The sequence below is a fragment of the Protopterus annectens genome, chromosome 8.part1 (genome assembly GCF_019279795.1).
Source record: "Protopterus annectens isolate FY-2018-M chromosome 8.part1, PAN1.0, whole genome shotgun sequence".
Classification (NCBI taxonomy): Eukaryota; Metazoa; Chordata; order Ceratodontiformes; family Protopteridae; genus Protopterus; species Protopterus annectens.
Window position 1 is genome coordinate 234799609 of NC_056742.1, and position 21805 is coordinate 234821413.

The window sequence follows — 21805 nt, forward strand, 5'->3', positions numbered from 1 at the left end:
TTTCATTTAGTGCTGGATCTTTTTTTTTTACTTTTCAGTTATCAATACTGTTTAGGAAGTGCAATGACTCAGCATGTATAAAATGGCTAAATATCTCCACTCCTGACATGACTAATGTGTTGCTATGGTAATAAGAGCTAACACTGGTCTCTATTAATTATATTGCACTTAGTACAGAGGACTGAGGCTATTAGTTACTAATGCACTACTTCCTGTTGTAGAAGGTTTGATTCCCTCAGCTACCCTTTGCCTTGAGCAAGTAATTTAACCTGACGGTTCTTTTTACAATTTGAGCTAAACTTTTTAATTGTATCCTGGGCTGCATCCCTATGAATGTATAAAAAAAAGTAACCAGTTCAAGCTGATTCCCTATCATAATCTGTGATTCCAGGTAAAGAACCTATGTTCTTTTAAAACTGTACCATTTAGTATCCATATCAGAATTACTGGATTACCAGACTATATTTTTACAGTAATTTTGTTTCAAGTTTTTGTTCAGGTTTTACTTAAGAATACCAGCACCATACTCGAGGCACCATTATTTTGTTCCCAGTGTCTACAAAACAATGTTTCACAGAGTTCATAGTCACTGAAGAAGACATCTTGGCTAGTTGAAGATCTGGAATAAACTGCTGTCACACTCCAGTGGGCAATAATTTTCTTTTTTTTTTTTTTCGATTTATTATCAACAGATATTTTCACTTGAGGTTTTGGAGACAGTATACCTGTTTCACCTGACATGCATTTCTAGGGGATAGTGCAGGTAGGTCCCTGGTGTGGTCTTTTTCATCATCATCCTCCTCTCTTTCACTTGTCAACTTCTCAGTTTATGTTAGTGAAGATAAGTAAACATTATTATGCTTGGCTGATAAAATCAGTTTGCAGTTAACTTCCTGCATGTACTCAACATGTTTGATATCTGGTGCCGATTGCAAGAGTGGATAACTGCAGTACTCAGTTTATGGGCTCTGCAGGCCATATAGGTTGCTTCTGGATTTATTGTATGCATTCTTGCTTGTGCTCATTAACTATACCACTTATCTTGATAACTTTGTAGTATCCTTATTCTCCCATGTTTTACATGCCAGTGGCACTTGCAGTCCAACCCTGTAGAAACAGCTCAGCCAGTACTTGTCTGGTTCACTCAAGTGTTTCAACAAACTCAATGAAATTAAAAAACAAAAATCAGCACCTACATGTTCACACCTGCGCATGTCATACTGTGTAAATTATTTGTTGAAATGTCAGTGTGGTCCCATCTGTGATTAGGAGAAGAATGTTCCCATGTTACCCAAGGCAGAAATCTTCTTTGTACCAGCTGGCCTATTTTCATTCTGGATCTGTGCAGATGTGCAGAGTACATTTTAAGAAACACAATCCAGGTGTTCTTGGAAGAGTACATACAACAGGCTACTCTACTTCAAAAGAACACTGAGCTTCCTAGTGGTTGGCAGCTTTCCTCTCAAAAACTTCAATTATGTAAGTAAATTTACCATAAATGTAGATGTTCGAATAATCACTGCTGCAGCAGCCTAAGCTATATGGGTTATATACTACTAAGAATATAACAGCCGGCCAGCTTCCAAAGTTTTAGAGCACCTTCCACTTGCCCAAACCATTAGACAGCTTGAGCTAAGCTGACTAAAAGGTTTGGGCACCAAGCCCTTCAGGCCTGTCATGCCAACTGAGAGAGAGTGGCTAAGCCCTGAGAGGACATTGTTAGGAACAATAAAAAACAAATATTCATACCCTGGCATAAAAAATACATCAAAAATCAAGGTGGAGGAAGTAAGGGAGTGGCCACAGCAGCAATGATCATTCTAACATCTACTGTTTTCATAGGTTTACTTACACAGCTGTACTCTGTTCCCCATACTGATCACTGCTGCAGTCATCTAGGCTATATGGGTAGATTACCATAGCTTAAAACATCTGGTAGGTGGAAAGGGAAAGGTCCAGGAGTTCAGGGAGAACGGTCATAGCAAAGCCTGTCCTACCCTGGAAAAGGAATCTAGCTTGTGATTTGTTTGTGTCTTTCGGCTTTTCCCGGGTAGGGGTCACCACAACGGAACTCCAGTCAGCTAATGATTGGTAGTTGATGTTTACGTGTCGAGTTACCAGCCCTGACACACAACCTTCAATGAAGGTATACCCATTCACGCATATCTCCATACAGAAGACGCTCTAGCTGAGAGTCGAACCGGACAGTGTCTTACTGTGAGGCGACAATGCTACCGCAGCACCACCACTGCTACTTTGTAAAAATAAGCACATAGGACCAAGTTGCTGCTTCTAGAATACTTCTAGAGTCTAATCCTTTCCAAAAAGCCATAGATGAAGCCAAGGCTCTTATACAGTGCTCTTGATCCTGCCTGGAATAGTTTTGTTGTGGTAGGAAAAACAAAAGGTTATAGCCTGAGACAACCATTTGGAAATAGTCTGCTTTGACACAGGTTGCCCCATCTTCTTACCTTCACAAGAAATTAAGAACTGATTGGAAGCTCTGAAAGATTTTATTCTGAAAAAATAGCACCTAAGATGTCTGTGGACATCCAAGGTATGATATATCCTTTCTCCCTCATTTTAAGTTCAGGAAAGAACACAGAATAGTTTGGCTTAAAGTAAACTTGGATATCATTTTAGGCATAAAATAGGATTAGTTATCAAAGAAACACTGTCTCTGTGGAAAATGATTTAAAGTTGACCCACCATAAAAGCTTGCAACTCAGATACACTTCTTGCAGAGGTCAAAGCAATCAGTAAAACTGTTTTCTGTCTTAGAAACCTCAGTCAGCCAAATAAGCTAACTCAAACAGAGCAAATGTTACTTCTCTAACACAAAATTAAGATCCCAAGGAGGAACCATCAGTTTACTTGGAGGTCAAAACCATTTTCTAGCATAAGACTACATTGAAAAAATGGGCATCCATGGGCAGACATGCTGAAATGGTTGACAAATGATCCCTGATAGAAGGGGGTCTATGTTTGCTTACCGAAAATAAAAAAATGCAAATGGCTAAACCACGAACAGGAAACAGCAAATGTGAACATTATCGAATGACTTGTAAGAAAATAAATACATTGAATGGCCATGGCTGGCCAACAACCAGGAAGTAACGAGATGCATAAGGTAAGTAAAGGGAAACTCTTGTAAATTTGCTCTATTCCCCACTGTAGTGCAATCTTGTTGGTATATATAGTAAGGGGGGGTGCAGCCCCCACATTGAGGGGTATGGGGGGCAAAGCCCTCTAGCTTGGTTGGTTGTGTTCGTAATGTTGGCTGACTATGGCCATTCAATGTATTTATTTTTGTAGAAGTCATTGTTTGGTAATGTTTACTGCTTCCCATTTGCGGTTGAGTTGTTCGCGTTTTTTTATTTTCGGTAAATGAACATACACCCGACAGAAGAGTAAGACAGGCCAGAGGAAAGTAACTCACACAAATATTGTAAAACCAAAGAAGCACTAGCCCTGAATATGTGCTGGTTATTTTGTTGGCACCAACTGGAAAACAGTTTCCATTTGCTTATATATGATTTTCTAGAGCAGAGGTTCTTGCCTTCATTATTACCTACTGTACATCCTCTGTAAACAGGTGCCTAAAACATATTAAGACCCTGTCATCCAGATGATCAGCTGAAGTTATTTTAGATCAGGATGTATCAAGCACCCCTGTCCTTGTGTGAGTAGGTCTAGTCTGTGATGAAGCTTGTGATAATTGCCCCTGGCTGATTCCAAAAGAAGGGAGAACCACTGTTGCCTAGGCTAGAAGGGAGTCACCACAGTGGTTTTGGGAAGTACCCTGAGAGGAAATGGTGGAAAAGCAAACAGGAACATTCCTGTCCACGGAAAAGAAAAGGCATCTGTCATCCAGGTCTTCTTCCATGGAGTCCTAGAACAGAATTTTGTCAGTTGATTTCTCAGAGAGGAAGCAAAAAGGTCCACATGAGGAACTCTCCATAGATGGATCAAATCATGGAATACCATCAGATAAAGTTTACCTTTGTGAGGGTCTGCCTTAGTCCTGCTCAGCTTGTCTGTCACACAGTTTTACTCTGACAGAATGTAGGATGTCTGTACAGTGAGATTCTGCTATAAAGCTACATCCCATGCTACCATGGTTAGTCTGCATAGGGAGTAAGATTGGATTCCCCCTTGCTTATGTACCACATCACTGTTGTATTGTCTGTGACAGCATGAAGAGGTCCTGAAGACCAAAGGAGAGTCAGAGTTAAACAAGTGCAAGCTTCTCATTTATGTTTGTGTGTTGTGTCTTTGTTGTCCCAAATACCTACCACTTTTTCCCCCTTGATACTGCTCACCAAGCAAAGTCCAAAGCTACTGTGGTGAATGACTGCTTTCGAGCAGGAGTTGAGAGATGGAAACCTAGATTCAGGGATGTTTAATGTCTCCACCATTTGATTTCTGTTCTTGCAAATCCCAGGACTGTAATCTGAAAAGATAATGGGTGTTGCTGCTGGGACCAACAATACTTCAGATACCACTGTATCTTTCTCATGTGGAGTCTTACAAGAGGTATCATAAAAATCATAGATGCTATGACACCCAGAATTCTGAGGTATTCCCATGCAGTGACTGAAGTCTGAGTGGAAAACCCCTAGTATAGACCTAAACATAGATCTATTTTCCCTGTGGAAAAAAGCTCTTTGCACTGAGATGTCTAGTAGACACGCCAGGCATAGCCGGCTTTAGGCATAGGACAACTAGGCGGCTGCCTAGGGCGCTGCTGTAGCAGAGGTGCTTTTCTAGTAGTTATTTGTTGTAGGTAGACCAGAATGGGGGCACCAGATGGTGTGGTAGGGGGCACTGTGGAGCCCTTTTGCCTAGGGCACCAGTTGACATAAGGCTGCTCCTGACCCCAGGAACACAATCAAAAAAGACTTATGAATGTTCATTTGTAATCCCAGCCTGTACAGAAGATCTGGCACCCAAGTGAGAGATTCCTGACACTTTAAAAAAAGACTGCAAAGAAAAGCAATTTGTCTAAACATGAAAAATATGGGTACCCTGTAACCTGCAATGGGCTATGACAGGAGCTAAATGCTTTGTGATCATGCTTACAGTACTTGATAGTCAAAAGGGTAATGCAGAGAACTGACTGGGAAGGGTGTCCTGATTTCTTTTTGGAACATCCCCTGCCATTGCTTTTTAAACTTCTACTTATCAGCATTCTGCTGTGACTTTATTTTGTTTCTTGCCAAAACTGGATGAGGTAGCAAACATTTTGTGGAACATTTAGAGAGGGAGGCTGTAAAGATGAGAGATTCCATGAATCAGCTTATCTCCCTCATCACATTTTTTGATAACCTCTGCAACAGAAGGTCAAAAAACGAAATCTCTAACCAAATGAGAATTTAAAATCTCATTGTACACCTACTGGGAGGTTCAGAGAATGCAGACAGGCATGCAGTATCAGACTCATATTCACACTTTAAACAATGAGTAGTGATCTGAGAAATGGAAGACTTTAAGACACACAAAGAAGATTTTTCCTCACAGGAGGGAACTGCAGATAAAACATTCCTCATACTTTCACAATTAGTTAGAATAAACTTTAACATATGAGCCTGACATTTCAAAATTCTAAACATTAAATTTGCAGAAGCAAGCACTTATTTCCCCAAACTGATCAATTGTTATACCATCCTTGTCTGAAAGGGGAGGATTAGAATTAACAAAATATTTAGTAGCAGCTGGATTTACTAAAGCTATAGCTGCTGAGTCAGGACTGGGATGTATATAAATACATCAAAGACTAAGGAACTTTCTACAGCCTATCTACTTTCTTAAATGCTACAGGCTGGCTATCAGGAAACCACAGACTGGGACAAACACATCCTCCAAAGATGATAGCACTGTGGGATAGATGAAGGTTCTGGGGTTCCAATTATAACCACTCACAGTATTTTCTGACGGACTGAGAAATCTCAGTGCTCTTCCTCTGAAAACTCTAGCACATTCTGGAAATAGTATCAAAAAGAATCCCTCACAGGAAGATTCGGATACCATGCTGTCCTCTGAGTCTGAATCAGAAATCCGAGGAGAAAAATGTGCATCTGTCTCATCACATTTCTCTACAGATACAAAATCTTGAATCTCTTTAGGAAAAGAGGAATCCCTTTTTCTTTTACCAGAAACCACCTCATGGGAAAGGTCAATAGCCTGTTCTAAACCCTGCGGTAGTCACAATAAACTGCCCTTGAGCAGAAGAATTAGTGCAGGACAAGAGAAATGTCTAGTTTTCTTTTTCTTTTTGACAGGAAGTTTGGGTAGTTTGGATTAGTAATGGCAGCAACAGTTTCCCCAGGAATGGGCACAACATTCTGGCTAGCAGGGGACATTCCCTGCCCCTCCTCCCAAGACCAATAAAACTGGCTCTTCCTTACTTGCTGAGGGGACTCCAACAGCTGTGGAGGATGTGGATAACTCATAGTCCATACTGGCTGTAGGTTCTACACCAGAGTGATCTGAGGTAATAGATGAGTGGTCTGAGGAATTAACTTTGGCCACAGCAGATTCACCCACCTGTGGCTGAGCAAATTACCAGCCTGTTGTGGTAGCAAAGGCTATATAGTTAACTTTTTATTTTTGTGGTGGACCGATCATGGGACCGATCGTTTGTTCCATGGTTAAGTCAAAAAATGGTGCTTATTTCCTAGGGAAGTTAAGCTGCAGAAAGCAAGTGAAAAACAGAAAGTATTTAAAAATGACTCTTTCACACTCAAAACATAGTAAAAAGCCCATAAATACACTTTGTCAGACCCAAAAAAAGTAAATTAAATACAGTTACTCCACAGAAAAAATAGTTTTACAATGTTTTTAACAACTTTTACCCAAGCATGTGCTGTTGTTTAAAAGTACAGTTAAGTCATGTGACAACAAAAACATATATTCATTGCTTAAAAAATATTTTCATTAACAGGAAAGTAAGTTTAAGCAATAAATATTCAATATCAAAAGTTTTTCCTCAAAGGGGACTTTTCTGTCTAGCAATGGAACAGCACAAGTCCAGTGTTGATCTTGAAAGCCCGCGGAGGAGGGCTCTCTGGTGCCAAGAAAACTCTAGAGGGCTTGCTGCCCAAATCTGACTTTTAATCAGCTCAGCACAAACTGTTTAATAGTTTGAGCATGTGGAAGGTACCCTGAAGCTTTGGAAGCTGGCTGGCTGTTATATCCTTAGCAGGATATAACCCATATAGCTTAGGCTACTGCAGCAGTGATCAATATAATGAACATCAATATTTCCCTTCCACATAAGAGCATTATGTTGATAATTAAATTTTTGGTAAAATCCATTACTTTACTTGTTTGCTTGGGCTAAAGGGAAGTCTCTGTGTTCATCAGTGGCAGTGATAAACATTGAGCAGCCTGCCTGCCCTTGTGGGAGTGGTTACTGCCTTGAAACTGTAGTTTTATTGGCCATTTTGGGTCAATTCCAAACTCCTTGATCTCCCTCTCTTAAAACCCGATTGCCTCGAGGTTTTGGTGTCTTTTCGGACTTGTTGGCTGTTGGTGAAGCACCCACCAGGAGGAGAAAACGCTGAGAGAAGAAAGGAGCTACTTTTGAGATTTTAAGTATTTTGCTTCAGATTATTTGTTAAGTTTTTCTGCATTGCCGCCTACTTTTGAGCATTTTCTGGCTTGTTAAACTTGATTTCTGTGTTGGTAACTGTATTTAGAACACAACCTAGAGCTGATTACTGAATTTCCTGCGTGCACTTATTTTTAAAATCGTTTTTTTCTTAAAACTTGCATTTTATCTGTCTCTGGCCTAGCACTCAAGTATGGGGTCATTTACTGCACTGTTCTAACGTGTTGATACTTGTGAACCTCTGCTTTCCTTAAAAAAAACAAAAAAAACAACAAAATCTTGCTTTTTTCCCACTTTTCTGAGATTTAAAAAAGTTCAGTTACAGATTTGCTGCTCTGAACTGTTTGTAAGTTTCTTGGAGGCCATTGTTTGCTTGGGCTAAAGGGAAGTCTCTGTGTTCATCAGTGGCAGTGATAAACATTGAGCAGCCTGCCTGCCCATGTGGGAGTGGTTACTGCCTTGAAACTGTAGTTTTATTGGCCATTTTGGGTCAATTCCAAACTCCTTGATCTCCCTCTCTTAAAACCCGATTGCCTTGTGGTTTTGGCGTCTTTTCAGACTTGCTGGCTGTTGGTGAAGCACCCACCAAGAGGAGAAAATGCTGAGAGAAGAAAGGAGCCACTTTTGAGATTTTAAGTATTTTGCTTCAGATTATTTGTTAAGTTTTTCTGCATTGCCGCCTACTTTCGAGCATTTTCTGGCTTGTTAAACTTGATTTCTGTGTTGGTAACTGTATTTAGAACACAACCTAGAGCTGATTACTGAATTTCCTGCGTGCACTTATTTTTAAAATCGTTTTTTTCTTAAAACTTGCATTTTATCTGTCTCTGGCCTAGCACTCAAGTATGGGGTCATTTACTGCACTGTTCTAACTTGTTGATACTTGTGAACCTCTGCTTTCCTTAAAAAAAAACAAAAAAAAACAAAAAAATCTTGCTTTTTTCCCACTTTTCTGAGATTTAAAAAAGTTCAGTTACAGATTTGCTGTTCTGAACTGTTTGTAAGTTTCTTGGAGGCCATTGTTTGCTTGGGCTAAAGGGAAGTCTCTGTGTTCATCAGTGGCAGTGATAAACATTGAGCAGCCTGCCTGCCCCTGTGGGAGTGGTTGCTGCCTTGAAACTGTAGTTTTATTGGCCATTTTGGGTCAATTCCAAATTCCTTGATCTCCCTCTCTTAAAACCCTCTTTTGCGCGTTTTTGCACGTTTTTACGCATAGCGCAACATCGGGCAGCGCCGCCTAATTGGGTTTAAACTATTCCTGGCTCCACAAAGTCTGCTCTTCACTTTTTCCCTTAGAACTGCTCTATCTCTCAAATTAAACACCATATTCTCATTCTAAGGCCCCTCACTGGTCCAAATAAGTAATCTTACAAGTTAGCACTAATAAACCATAAGCACTACTTACTCTTATACTCTCTACAATTACCTTGTCCCCTATTGGTCCATTTTAATTCAGTTCCCTATATTACTCTAGCATGTCCAAAGGTCAGTCAATGGTTTCCTCTACAGTCCAGCTGGTGAATCTGGGAATTTTGAGGCAATGTTACAACTGTCTCATGTACACGGACAACCCTCTCCTCCTCCAAACAGGTTCAAATATATGTGAGAGATGCAACCATATAGCCAAACTGGAGGCTGAGCTCTCTCATCTCAAAACTGGTGTAACCAGTCAGGAGGAGAAGGTAACCTCACACAACACAATTCCAGTATCACATAGTCCCACCACAACAGTGAACCAAACACATAAAAACACAAAAACATACTGAGGCTCTAAATAAAACTCTACCTAAGCAACAGAGACCTCCAAAGCAGACATCCAAGCAAACGCTACCCCAAAACAAAACACGTACAACACATAGCACTTAAAGTCAGTGTGCCAAGCAGTCACAGCCCTTAAGGCTGAATAACACACCTGATACTCTTGTAATAGGTGACTCTATTGTCAGACACACTGACGTCCCGCTCACCAGGCTGAATAAAGAGAAGGTCACAGTGAGCTGCCTGTCGGGCGCTAGGATCCGCCACATAACACAAGCACTCAGGTCACTCCAAAACAAATACAAATATGAGTCAGTCATTGTACATGCTGGCGTGAATGACCTGAGACGTACCTCCCTCGACTACATGAAAAGAGACATAAAGGAGCACTCTGATCATGTAGCCCAGGCCGGCATGACCCTGACCTTGAGCAGCATCTTACCCTCACCTAGAATGATGCCACAGTATAAAGACAAAATGATCGATTTTAACAATTGGCTAAAATGTTGGTGTCATTCAAAGGGGATCCAGTGTCTGTCAGCCTGGGATGACATGCTCGACAAGCCACGTTGCTTCGCTAGGGATGGCTTTCACCTGTTACCCCTGGGCTTTCGGATATTGGCAAAGGCTCTTGCCACCCCCATAGTGCCTTTTTTAGGCAAGGCTCAAAAGTCAAACCCACCTCCATAGACAGCACAAGGAACAAGAAACTAAGGGTAATGCTGCTAAACGCCAGAAGTCTTAATCTCAAGATGCATGCACTCAAAGCTCTCCTCAGTATGGAGAACATCGATATCTGTGCAGTGACAGAAACCTGGTTCAAGGCTCCAGAGAGCACCCCAGCACTACCAGGTTATACCTCATATCATGCTTTTCGACCCCAAAACCCGGACCGAACCACAAAAGGAGGGGGAGTTTCCATATTTATCAAGGATATCCACACCTCCAGGTTAGTGGCATTGCACGAAGTATTGGAGACCATCCATGTGCAACTGACAGTGGGCAAGACTGCTTTTCAGTTTATAGCATCCTACAGACCACCCTCTCAGTCAGGAATCCCACTCGGCTTTCCTGAAAACATTGGAGAACATGAAGATCTCTCCAAACACCATTATATTGGGTGACTTCAACTACCCAAACATAGACTGGGAGCATTACTCAAGCCCCAGCACCTTAGCCCAAAGGTTCCTGGAATTTATAAACTCAAATGCTATGGAACAACTAATTACCACTCCCACAAGAGGGAAAAACATACTAGACCTGATCATTACCAACATGGGGACTCTATGCTCCATACCAGAAGTATATCCCTCATTGGTAAGATCAGACCATAAATTAATTTCACTGAATATCCACATCCAGACCCACCCCCAGCCCAGAAAACCACAGTGAAAAACTTCTCAAAAGCGAACTTCACACTTCTCAAAACCAAAGTGGAATCCTTCAAGGCCCCAGGGCGAGTGGAAACTACGGCCCAAACGGCAGAATCCTATATAAACGCATTCTACGGACATCTCCAGGAATGCATGGATCATGCTATCCCAAACAAAATCAAGACCCAATCATCCAAAGGCAGGCGTCCAGTGTGGTGGACCCCAGCCATAAATAAAGTGTACAACAGAAGGAGGAAGCTACTACATGATAGAGCAAAATCCCTAAAAGGGAAGGCATCTCTGATCAGTACTAGCAAAAAATTACGATCCCTCATAAAATCCTCTAAGGCCAGCTTCGAGAGAAAAATTGCACAGGACACTAAAGACAATCATAAGGCTTTTTTCAGTTATGTTAGGAACCTGGGATGCAACTCCCAGACTTGTTCTGAGTTGATTCTAAATGACAAAAAATACACTGAACCCACAGACATCGCCAATATCCTGGCAGACAGGTTCAGTGCAAACTTCTCCCCCCCCAAAAGAGCAAGTATCTATCCCGGCAGAGTGCAGCCTCCCAAACATCTCTGATGCTCAGGTGAAGGCTGCCCTCTCCAAAGCAAAAAACACTGCTTCCATGGGACCAGATGGCGTCCCGGGTTGTGTCCTACATGAACTCCAAGAAGAACTAATCCCTCAAGTAAAACTGCTGTACAATCTCAGCCTCACTACAGGATATGTGCCCAAAGAATGGCGTACAGCAACAGTGGTCCCACTCCACAAAGGTGGCACCTCTACGGACCCTGGAAACTATCGCCCCATAAGCCTGACTAGCCTAGTCTGCAAGGCTATGGAGAGGATCATCATGGAACTCATAAACAAAGACATTGGGGACCTACAGACACTAGATCCTACCCAATTTGGCTTCAAGGGCAGATCCTGCCTTTTGAACCTGGTCGACTTCTTCGAAACAGTCACCAAGGCCATAGATGAAGGGAAGGTAGTCCACACAGCCTATCTGGACCTCGCAAAGGCATTTGACACAATACCCCACTCAAGCATCATAGATAAGCTATCCAGCTTAAATATAAACCCGTATGTCACAAGATGGGTCGCAAACTGGCTCAAAGACAGAACCCACAGAGTCAGAGTTGCTGGAGCCATGTCAGACTCGAAACCGGTCAAAAGTGGTGTCCCACAAGGTTCTGTCCTGGGACCTCTCTTGTTCGGTATTTACTTTTCTGAGGTACAGGCCAACGTGGGAGGACTATGGCTCACCAAGTTCACAGATGACTGCAAACTGGGCGCCATAATCGACTCTCCAGCTGACACAAACATCCTTCAAAAAGGTCTCGCAGAGACAGATAACTGGTGCCAGAGTCATGGTCTAAAGCTAAATGCCAAAAAGTGTATAGTCATACCCTTTGGCAAAAACAATGTGCCCACAAATTACCACATAGGTGGTAACCCATTAAGTACAGAGAAAGTAATTAGGTATCTGAGGACCCAAGCTGATAGCAATCTCTCCTTTGACAACCACATTGCCAAAGTGGTTAGAAAGACCTTCTACATAGCCCACCTCATCATGAAAGGATTCACATCTAGATCAAGAGAGGTAATCGTGCCCCTTTATTCATCCCTCATCAGGCCCATCATAGAATACAATGCCCCCTTTGGGATGTACCTTACCCGACACCTGCAGCAATTAGAAAGACCCCAAAAGTACCTCACCAGGAGGATCAAGGGACTCAAACAGATGCCATATGCTGCACGGTTAAAAACTCCAGCTCTACTCAGTTGCATACTGCCTACTTGAGGCGATCTATGCCTGACATATAAAGCTATGTCCAACCCAGAATTAATGGACATGCTCCACCTCAGTAAATCTAAATCCCTTAGAGCCACGCACTCGAGGGACTTGAACCTCAGCACAGAAATAAATAGAACATGCTGGAGGGACAGATTCATAACCCAGAGGCTCCCTTCGCTCTGGAATAGAATTCCAATTCATGTTAGGCAGAGCACCTCACTGACTCTCTTCAAGAAGAATCTTGATGAGTGGATGGGGGATTGTAAGTTTGTCCCGGGGATTACTTCCGTGTCACTATTAGACAGAGGCACAGTAAACTAAACTTTAAAAAAGGCACAGTATACTCAAATCAAGGGGTGGCGTAAGCCAAACACAATCGGGCTAGGCTTATAAATGCCCCAGGGCAGATAGCCTAGTGTGAACCTATGAACCTATGAACAAGGCACTGGCATTTACTTGCCTGTTGCCCAGTTCCATACACTGACAATATCATGTGCTTTTATGGTCACATTCCTATGTCCATTTGATGTACTGTGATTTTCAAGTATCTTCTTAGAATGAGACCAGTTCATCATCAGCATGGAAGGAAAAGTAATTTCTTTGGAGGTGTTGAAAACAAACTGTGGTCCACAGAAGATTGCATCCAAATCCATGGAGTAACTTGCACAACTACTCTCTCTGCTCTGGAATGGACTGTTAGTATTGCTGGTATGCAATGCAAACACCTGCAACAGCTGGAAAGACCACAGTAGTATCTCACCAAGAGGATCACTGGCCTCAAACAGATGCCCTATGCAGCTCGACTAAAGAAACTCCAGTTGTACTCGGTTGCATATCGCCTATTCAGAGGTGATCTCTGCCTGACATACAAGGCCATGTCCAACCCAGAATTGATGGACATGCTCCACCTAAAGAGAACCTTATCCCCTTCAGCCACATGCTCTAGGGATCTAAACCTCACCACAACAATAAACAGGACATGCTGGAGGGACAGATTCCTGTCCCAAAGACTTCCCATGCTTTGGAACAAGATCCCAATCTACAATAGGCAGAGCTCCTCACTAACACTCTTCAAAAGAAACCTTGACGAGTGGATGAGAAACAGAAAGTTTACCTTGGGGATCACTTCAGAGACTCTGCTGGACAGAGGCACAGGGAACTAATCTAGGGGGTCGGCGAAAGCCAACACATTCTGGCTAGGCTTATAAATGCCTTTGGGCAGATAACCTAGTACCAACCTATGAACCCATACGATCAGTGATGCTGTTTTGGGTACTGGTAATTTTGAGGTTTTTAGCATGTGTCTTGTCAAAGTACTATTTTTTTAGACTTTTGTCATATAAGCCAATAGCTCTTTCATCCAACAGTTGTGAACTTCTTGTCTTCAGATAGTTTTCAGATGTAATGCTGTTTGGTGTTGATACAGCTTCAACAGGCAGCTTACAACCCATGGCTAGTAAATATTCAGGAACATAAACATTTGCTCCTGTTGAACAAAATCCTGGACATGATGAACTTGTCAATGGCACATATTAGCAAAACAAAACATAAAAATAAATTTAGTAGTTCCCCAAATGTATTTTCCAAAATTGAAATTAATGTGGAATATCTCTTTTCAAAAGTTGATGTATACGCAGTTGATGATTTGGAATAATGCTTATTATACTCGTCTGAGGTTACATAAATTTAATGCTAGGAATTCTCCAACTTGTCCATATTGCACAAATCAAACGGCGGATCTTCTTCATATGTTCTGGAGCTGCAAGTGTATATATAAACTTTGGAACTCTCTTAGAACACAACTACAAAAGATGGGTTATCAAAGTTCAACGTTATCATGGGAATTTATGATTCTACATGTTCCTCCAAGAGCTCTCTAGGTCACAAACTATAATATGTATGAATATTTTTTGCTGATGAAGTTATATATAGCTACAAATTGGTTAGAACCAGACAAGACATCATGGGATAATTTCAAGCTTGTGGTTATAAAGCATATATTAGCACATAAATTACTCCTGAAGCAAAGTAACAAAAATATTACTAATCCGAAAATATGGGAAAAGGTTTTTAACATTATATTAGCATAATACTGTTATTAGGAATATATTAAAGTTTGGTATGTGTGGAGGAAACAATGTTTTGAAAACATGTATGATATGTATGGAGTACTTCTACAAATGCTTTTTTTTTTGGAATAATGGCGATTTTTATATGGAAGCATTTCATGTAGATATTGTATATAGTTTTGATAGTAATAGTAGTGAATTATGTGTGTGATTTTATTGTATTTTGAAAATATATATCAATAAAAATTTATTATGGGAAAAAAAAAAGAAATTAATGTGGAATAAACATATACTTACAAAGATGAACTGTATTCTTTAAGGATGTCTCTTGTGGCTGTGTTAGCATATGGCAGCATTTCAGCATTACTACAAAGTAGCAGAAGGAAAATCAGTAGAAAAGGCAATAGCCATTCAATTATTTATGTACACAATATTAATGCACCAAAACAACAGCCATGGAGTCAAAAGAAAACACAAAAGTACAACAGTCTAGTAGAGATGTACTAAAAGTAATAATGTCCAAAGGTGAAAAAATAAACACAAACAATACTAAAATAAATATGTAATAAATCCTCTGTATGATATTTAAAATCTGTCTCACATGGTTGAAGATGGTCTTTTACAAGGATTTAATGAGTTACTTCAGTCTGTGGCAGAGATTGCACTGGTTATATTGACATACCTGTAAAAACACAACACAAAAGATATAATATCACTATGGTATACATGCTGACAAAACACTATAATAAACATACCATGGCATTCACAGAACTTATCTCCACCCTTGCTATTGCCCAAGATGGTTTGGTCAATTAGCAAGACAAAGATAAATTCTGATTCACAGACATGGGGCCTGATTCCAAAAGACTTGCTTTCAGTGTAAGTGACCACTTCCACTGAGAGCAGGTCTTTTGGAATCTGATCCCTGTGTAAGCCTATTTATAGACAGGCCTTACACCAAAATAGTGTGTTTCAGAATCAGAGCAGACTTACAAAGGCAGCAACTCTTTTGGAATCTGGCCTATGGTTTAGCCAAAATGAAAAAGATCTCATCAGCATTGTCTGAATCACTTGACCAGACAAATCGAGGGTCACATGCATTTCCAGAGAAGTGCACATGGCTAATTACAATTAGACACTCCACACTATTGCATTAGCATGAACCTTTGCCTGTAAGACCCACTGTCAACACTGAGGTCCCTGCTTGGGGAAAACCTCTGCCAACAGAGCAGTCTATGAATCAGAAAAAAACTTAGATTTATACAGACACCTTCTGAGATAAGGTTTCCACATCACACTAAGCCTTTCTGATTCCCAGTGTTAGAGTTTGTCAGTACCAGTCTGTTGCTACTATAACAGTCAGCATTTACATATATTAATCAAGCCAGTGTCTTAAGCAGTTGTGCTACCTCCTCTTGCCAGACACACTGATTTTTCCCTTGCTGAGCCCCAGACAATTTTCAGTTCTGCATGGATTCTATCATAAAGTGTTGAACACAAAATGTATTGAGCTTTCAGCACAACAGTGCTATACATTAAATGAAGCACATATAATTAAAACTGCTGCTGCTTTATCGGGAGGTATCACAGCATTGTATTTTCTGGCTCCAAAATGTGGACACTGTCATTCACATAGAAATTACTCTGGCAGTGGAAGGCTACAGTATCTTCCACACATTTAGACCAACAGCAGCACAGACAGAGACTAAGAGTGGAATGCCTTGATCTACATTAGCAGCAAATACAACTCTAGAGTGGTTGAACAGGATGATGCCCTGGAGTTCATCCATGTCCAAGTCTCCAAAGACAAGGCTACTTACCATGTCCTGGCCAGTTACAGGTCACCCCTGTATGATCCATGAAGCTCACAGCTCTTACCTAGATGTACTAGAAGCACTCACTATCCAACCCAATACCCTGTTCTTGGGAGACTTTAACTGCTCCTCTATAGACTGAGAAATATACACAGCCTCTAACTCACAGGCACGTTTCCTGTACTTTATTAGCAGAAACACCCTGGAGCAGATAATGTGCACTCCAACCAGAGGATCAAACATATTGGACCCAGTACTCTCCAGCATGGGACAGTGTTGCACACCCCATGCCACATCTTCATTGGTGAAGATAGACAACAAAGCTGTCTTCCTCAAAATAAAATTCAACCCAGAAAGCCTAACTAAACTGATAGCAGTTAGGAACTATTCTAAAGCAAACTGCATTCTATGAAGTGATAGTTTGTCAAAATTCACAGCTCTCCCAAATGCCGAGAACACAACTACCTATTCAGAATTATTTACACAAATCCCATACAGACATGTAAATAGCTGAATTGAGGCTGCCATACCTACTAGAAGTAAGCCTAGCTCTAACACTAAAAATAAACCACAATGGTGGAATCCTTACCTTAACAGGCTATATAACAAAAAGAAAAAAAAATCATGGTTAAAATTAGAAAGAGCAACTCTCATAGAGACAATACCTATCTGATTAACTAAACAAGAAACTAATAGGTTTAATAAAGTCCAATAAGGCCAGTTATGAGGTCAGAATAGCCCCTCAGGCTAAGGACAATCACAAGGCCTTCTTCAGGTATGTCAAGAACCCTAAAGGTAAAGCTCGGCAGTGTGGAGAACTAGTGGCAAATGGCATAACCTTCACTGACCAGGGTGACATAGCAAATATACTGGTTGATAAATTTAGCTCTGACTTCATCTCCTACTACCTCCTGTGAAATCCTACTAACATATCCCCCCAACTATCAGCAGGAAGCAGGTCCTGGACGTGCTCGCGAAGGCCAAAAACACTGCTTCAATGAGCCCTAACAATATCCCCAGTTGCCTCCTAAATAGCCTAAAACATAACTTAGTAGGACCACATGAGGCACCCTTCAACTATAGCCTCAAAACAGGTTATGTTCCATGTGAATGGAGGGCCATAACAGTCCATCCATCCATCCACAACCCCATTTTCCAATTTTTGCATGAGGTCAGGGCTTCACTTCAACAGTGACAATCCTCTAGAACCAATGTTTGCACCACTAGGTGGATAGCCCTGCTGCAGTAGTTATTCCACCCTACACACTTTCATACACACTCACACCTATGGGCAATTTAGAGTTGTCTAATTCACCTACTGCATGTCTTTGGAATGTGAGAGGAAATGGGAGCACCCAGAGGAAACTCATGCAAACACAAGGAGGACATGCAGACTCCACACAGAAGGCACCCAAGCTGAAAATCGAACCAGGGAACCTCTTGCTCTGAGGTGACAATGCTTTCTGCTGTGCCACTGTGTTGGTCATCCCTCTTCATAATGATGGACCATCAACTGACCCCAGGAACTACAGATCCATCAGTCTGATAAGTCTAATATGCAAAGCCATGGAACAAATTATCATGGAAATGATAATCAAGGATATTGGCAACCTACAGCCATTGGACCCATCCCAGGTTGACTTTGGTAAAGGATGGTTTTGCCTACATAACTTGGTAGATGTCTTTGAGAGGGTCACCATGGCTATGGATACCGGGAAACTGCCTACCTTGACCTGGTCATGGAGTTTGATACAATACTCCACTCAGGTATTATTGATAAACTATCAGAACTAGGCATAAATCCCTACATAACTTGCTGGATTGCCAGCTGGCTCACAGGTAAGACCCAAGAAGTCAAGATTGGTGAGTCCACTTCCATCAACAGACCAGTCACCAGCAGGGTATCACGGGACTTTGTGTTGGGCCGGCTCTTGTTTGACATCTATTTCTCAGAAATCAAGGCTAATATCAAAGGTGTCTTGCTCACCACGTTCATAGATGTCTGTAAACTGGAAGCTATCATAAATTTTCCTCAAAGGCACCAACATCCTACAAGAGGGTCTAACACAAACAAATGACTGGTGTGAAAGCCATGGATTAAAACTTAATATAAAGAAATGCATTATAGTGTCTTTTGGGAAAATGCTCACATAAGATAATTAGTTCATTGCTATAACACCCCTAAGAGTTGACCCAATAGCAAGGGATCTGGGAACATATGTAAACAGTAATCTGACGTTTGACCAACACATAGCCAAGATAGTAATAAAACCATTCTATGTTGCCCAGTTCATAAGCAAGGATATAGTATCCAAGTCCAAGGAAGTAATAGAAGAAATGGGCACATTTTGGACAAACATCTGTGAAGACCCTGTGGAACATAACAAAGATGCTGAATGGAGAGAAGTAAATGAATCTATAAGCAGTTCAAATGTACAGATTATGAAATGGGATGAAGTAACAGCTAGAGAAACTGAAATAAAATTAAGAAAAGCTCCTAGATGGAAAACCCCAGGCCCAGATGTAGTACTGGCTACAAGTATTAACACCTTTACATGAAGATTTAGTCCTGAGTAAGAACTACTTTTATATACATGCTGAACAGACACTGACCTGGTTAACAACAGGAAAAATGATATTCCTCATTAAGAGTGAACCTGTAAGCCATCCTAAAAACTATAGACCAATAGCTTGCCTTCTGACAATCTGCAAACTATATACTGGAATTGATGCAGACAGAGTTTATAGTCATTTAGAAGAAAACTCAATTATGGCAATAGAAAAAAAGGGCAACAAATGAAAGTCATATGAAACAAGGGATTATTTGTTGCTAAATAAAGCCATAATGGAGAATTGTAAAAAGGGGAAGAATCTAAGTATTGCATGGATAGATTACAACAAAGCATTTGATAGCATCCAACAGTCAGATGCAAATCACTTTGCAATTAAGATATGATAAATGGCAAATTATTATTCCAGGGATAAAAATTCAAAGGGTGATATTCCAGGGTGATTTTTTGTCACCGCTGTTGTTTTATCTTGCTCTTAACCCATTAAGCTGTTTACTTAATACATTAGGTCTTGGTTAGAATTTAGCTTCCAGGAAAAAAATTGCCTTAAAATTACTCATCTACTTTTTTTGGTTGACTTAACACTGTCTAGTTCATTAGATGAAAGTTGAAAGCACAACTGCAAATGGTTAAAACTTTCTCAAATGATATAAGAATGACATTTGGTTTTGATAAATGTGCAAAAGCAATGTTTAAAGTAAGAAGGTTGCAGTACCAAGAAAATATCAATCTAGGACAGGGATGTGATATAGAAGAACTTGAACAGGACGGTGTATATAAATATTTAGGAACTGATGAAGGATCAGCAATAAAACATGAACAAATGTGAATAAAACCCAGTAAGAAGTATTTCACATCTAGAAAAAAAGTCTGAGGTACAAAACAGTTTGCTCTTCCTGTTTTAGCTTATAGTTTTGGTGTGAATGACTGGCCCCAAAATATATTGGATCAAATGGACAGAAAAACAAGAAAAGTGCTTCACACTTATCAAATAATATATAAAAATCAGTGGATTATATATTCCATGCTCTGAAGCAGGTTTGGGCCTCCTCAAAATTGATTACAGGTATATATCTGCAATAGTGGGACTGCATACACACCTGCTGACCTCATCAGATCCAGACATAGTGAAAGTTTTACATGAGGAGAAGAAGTCTAAAATGACCTCTCTGATTAGTTTAGCAGAAGCATTCAGGTGGAAGCAGGAATGGAAATCAAACCAGAAGTAAACAAAATAGAGACAGCAACTGAATATCCCAAAAAACAAAAGAAAGGCTATATGGAGAAGGATCAGATGAGAGGGAAAGAAATGTGGAAAACCATAGCTATACTGGCAAGTGTGATAAACTGAGGGGCTGCCAGCCCAGCTAGATAGAATTTTGTAAATATTGAATGTCATTGTAAATATTAATATGATTCACCGGCTTGTTTTACAAATGTAAGAAAACTGTTATGTGCTGAGCTTCAAAAATGTAACCACAGTGCACCCTGCTGGGAAAACAGCAGAAATGTGTATAAAGTCTGTGCCTATGCAATGCATATTTTCATAGTAGAAAACTGGGATATACGGAGTTAACTTGTGAACTCTAAGAAAAAAAGCTGATAAAAAAAGAATGTTATGACTGTGTATGATCTCAAGTTAAGAGACAGGATGTCTGGGCTAGGAGCTTCTTTCTATTGTCTTAAGACAGAGATAATTGCTAGGTTTCACATGTAAAGTGTCTTTTGTTGCTATGACTTCCTGGCAGCTGCAGATCACAAGGAAATGTTAAATTTTAAGTTATGTGAGCCTGGGAAACATAAGCAGAAGTGACAAGAATTATGTCATCTGAAATGATTCAGCAGTGATATGTATTATCAATATAAGAACTATCTCAAGAGAAAGAGATTGCATTTTGTATTTGTCTTCAGACCTGTTAACAATTCACCAGTACTGTGCCTTGTTCTGCAAGTAAAGTTATTTAGAACATAGTTTCTCTTAAGGATAGATAGGAATACAGCCAGATTAGTGAACATGTTTTCTATATTTATGTCAGACTGTCCTACAATGCTGTTTTAAAGTATTTCCTGTGATTTCTGAACTCTCTATTGTCACAGTGTTGAAATAATGAGTATTGTCTTGTGTTTTTATTATTTATTATTAAATATTTTAAACCTTTTAACTGTGGCTGCTTTGTGTAGAGATAATGTAAGCTTTTAGAGTACTTCCATGTATTTGGTGATACTGTACAAGCCACTCTAATAGCCTTGCTGTTTGTCACACTTACTATTTAGATAACAATAACATTGCACAGTAGAATTGGACACCCTTTGGTAAGAGCATTTATAGTAGCTGATAGTAGTGGTTGGTGTAAGTTGGTACTATCTTATAGTCTGTGTAGAAGGGGGCATAGCTAGTGAACCTGTGCCAGTCTTCCCCAGGAGTGTCTATGTGTTTGTATATAACTCAAATCTCAAAGTATGTTTATGTCAGCTACTTGGGCAGGGACACAAAGCACTGGTTGGACAGAGAGGGTGCAGGAGGTTTTGGCTTGACCACTCCACTGAGATATGAACAATATAGCTGTGCCACTGGGGAGTCTTATTAGGGATTTGGAGAGAAAGGGAGAAACCAGCCCCAGGCTGACTGTGATCTCTGTGTGCTCTTAAGGGAAATTGTACTTTACTGCGTGTGTACTTGTTATCTTCCCAATGTGGACACCCCTCACTGGTGTTAGTAGTGAGGACTGAGGCTCCTTGATTACTGGGCCAATGCAAGGGCATCACAACAAGTATATAGATCTCCTGGAAAAACCTCATGTT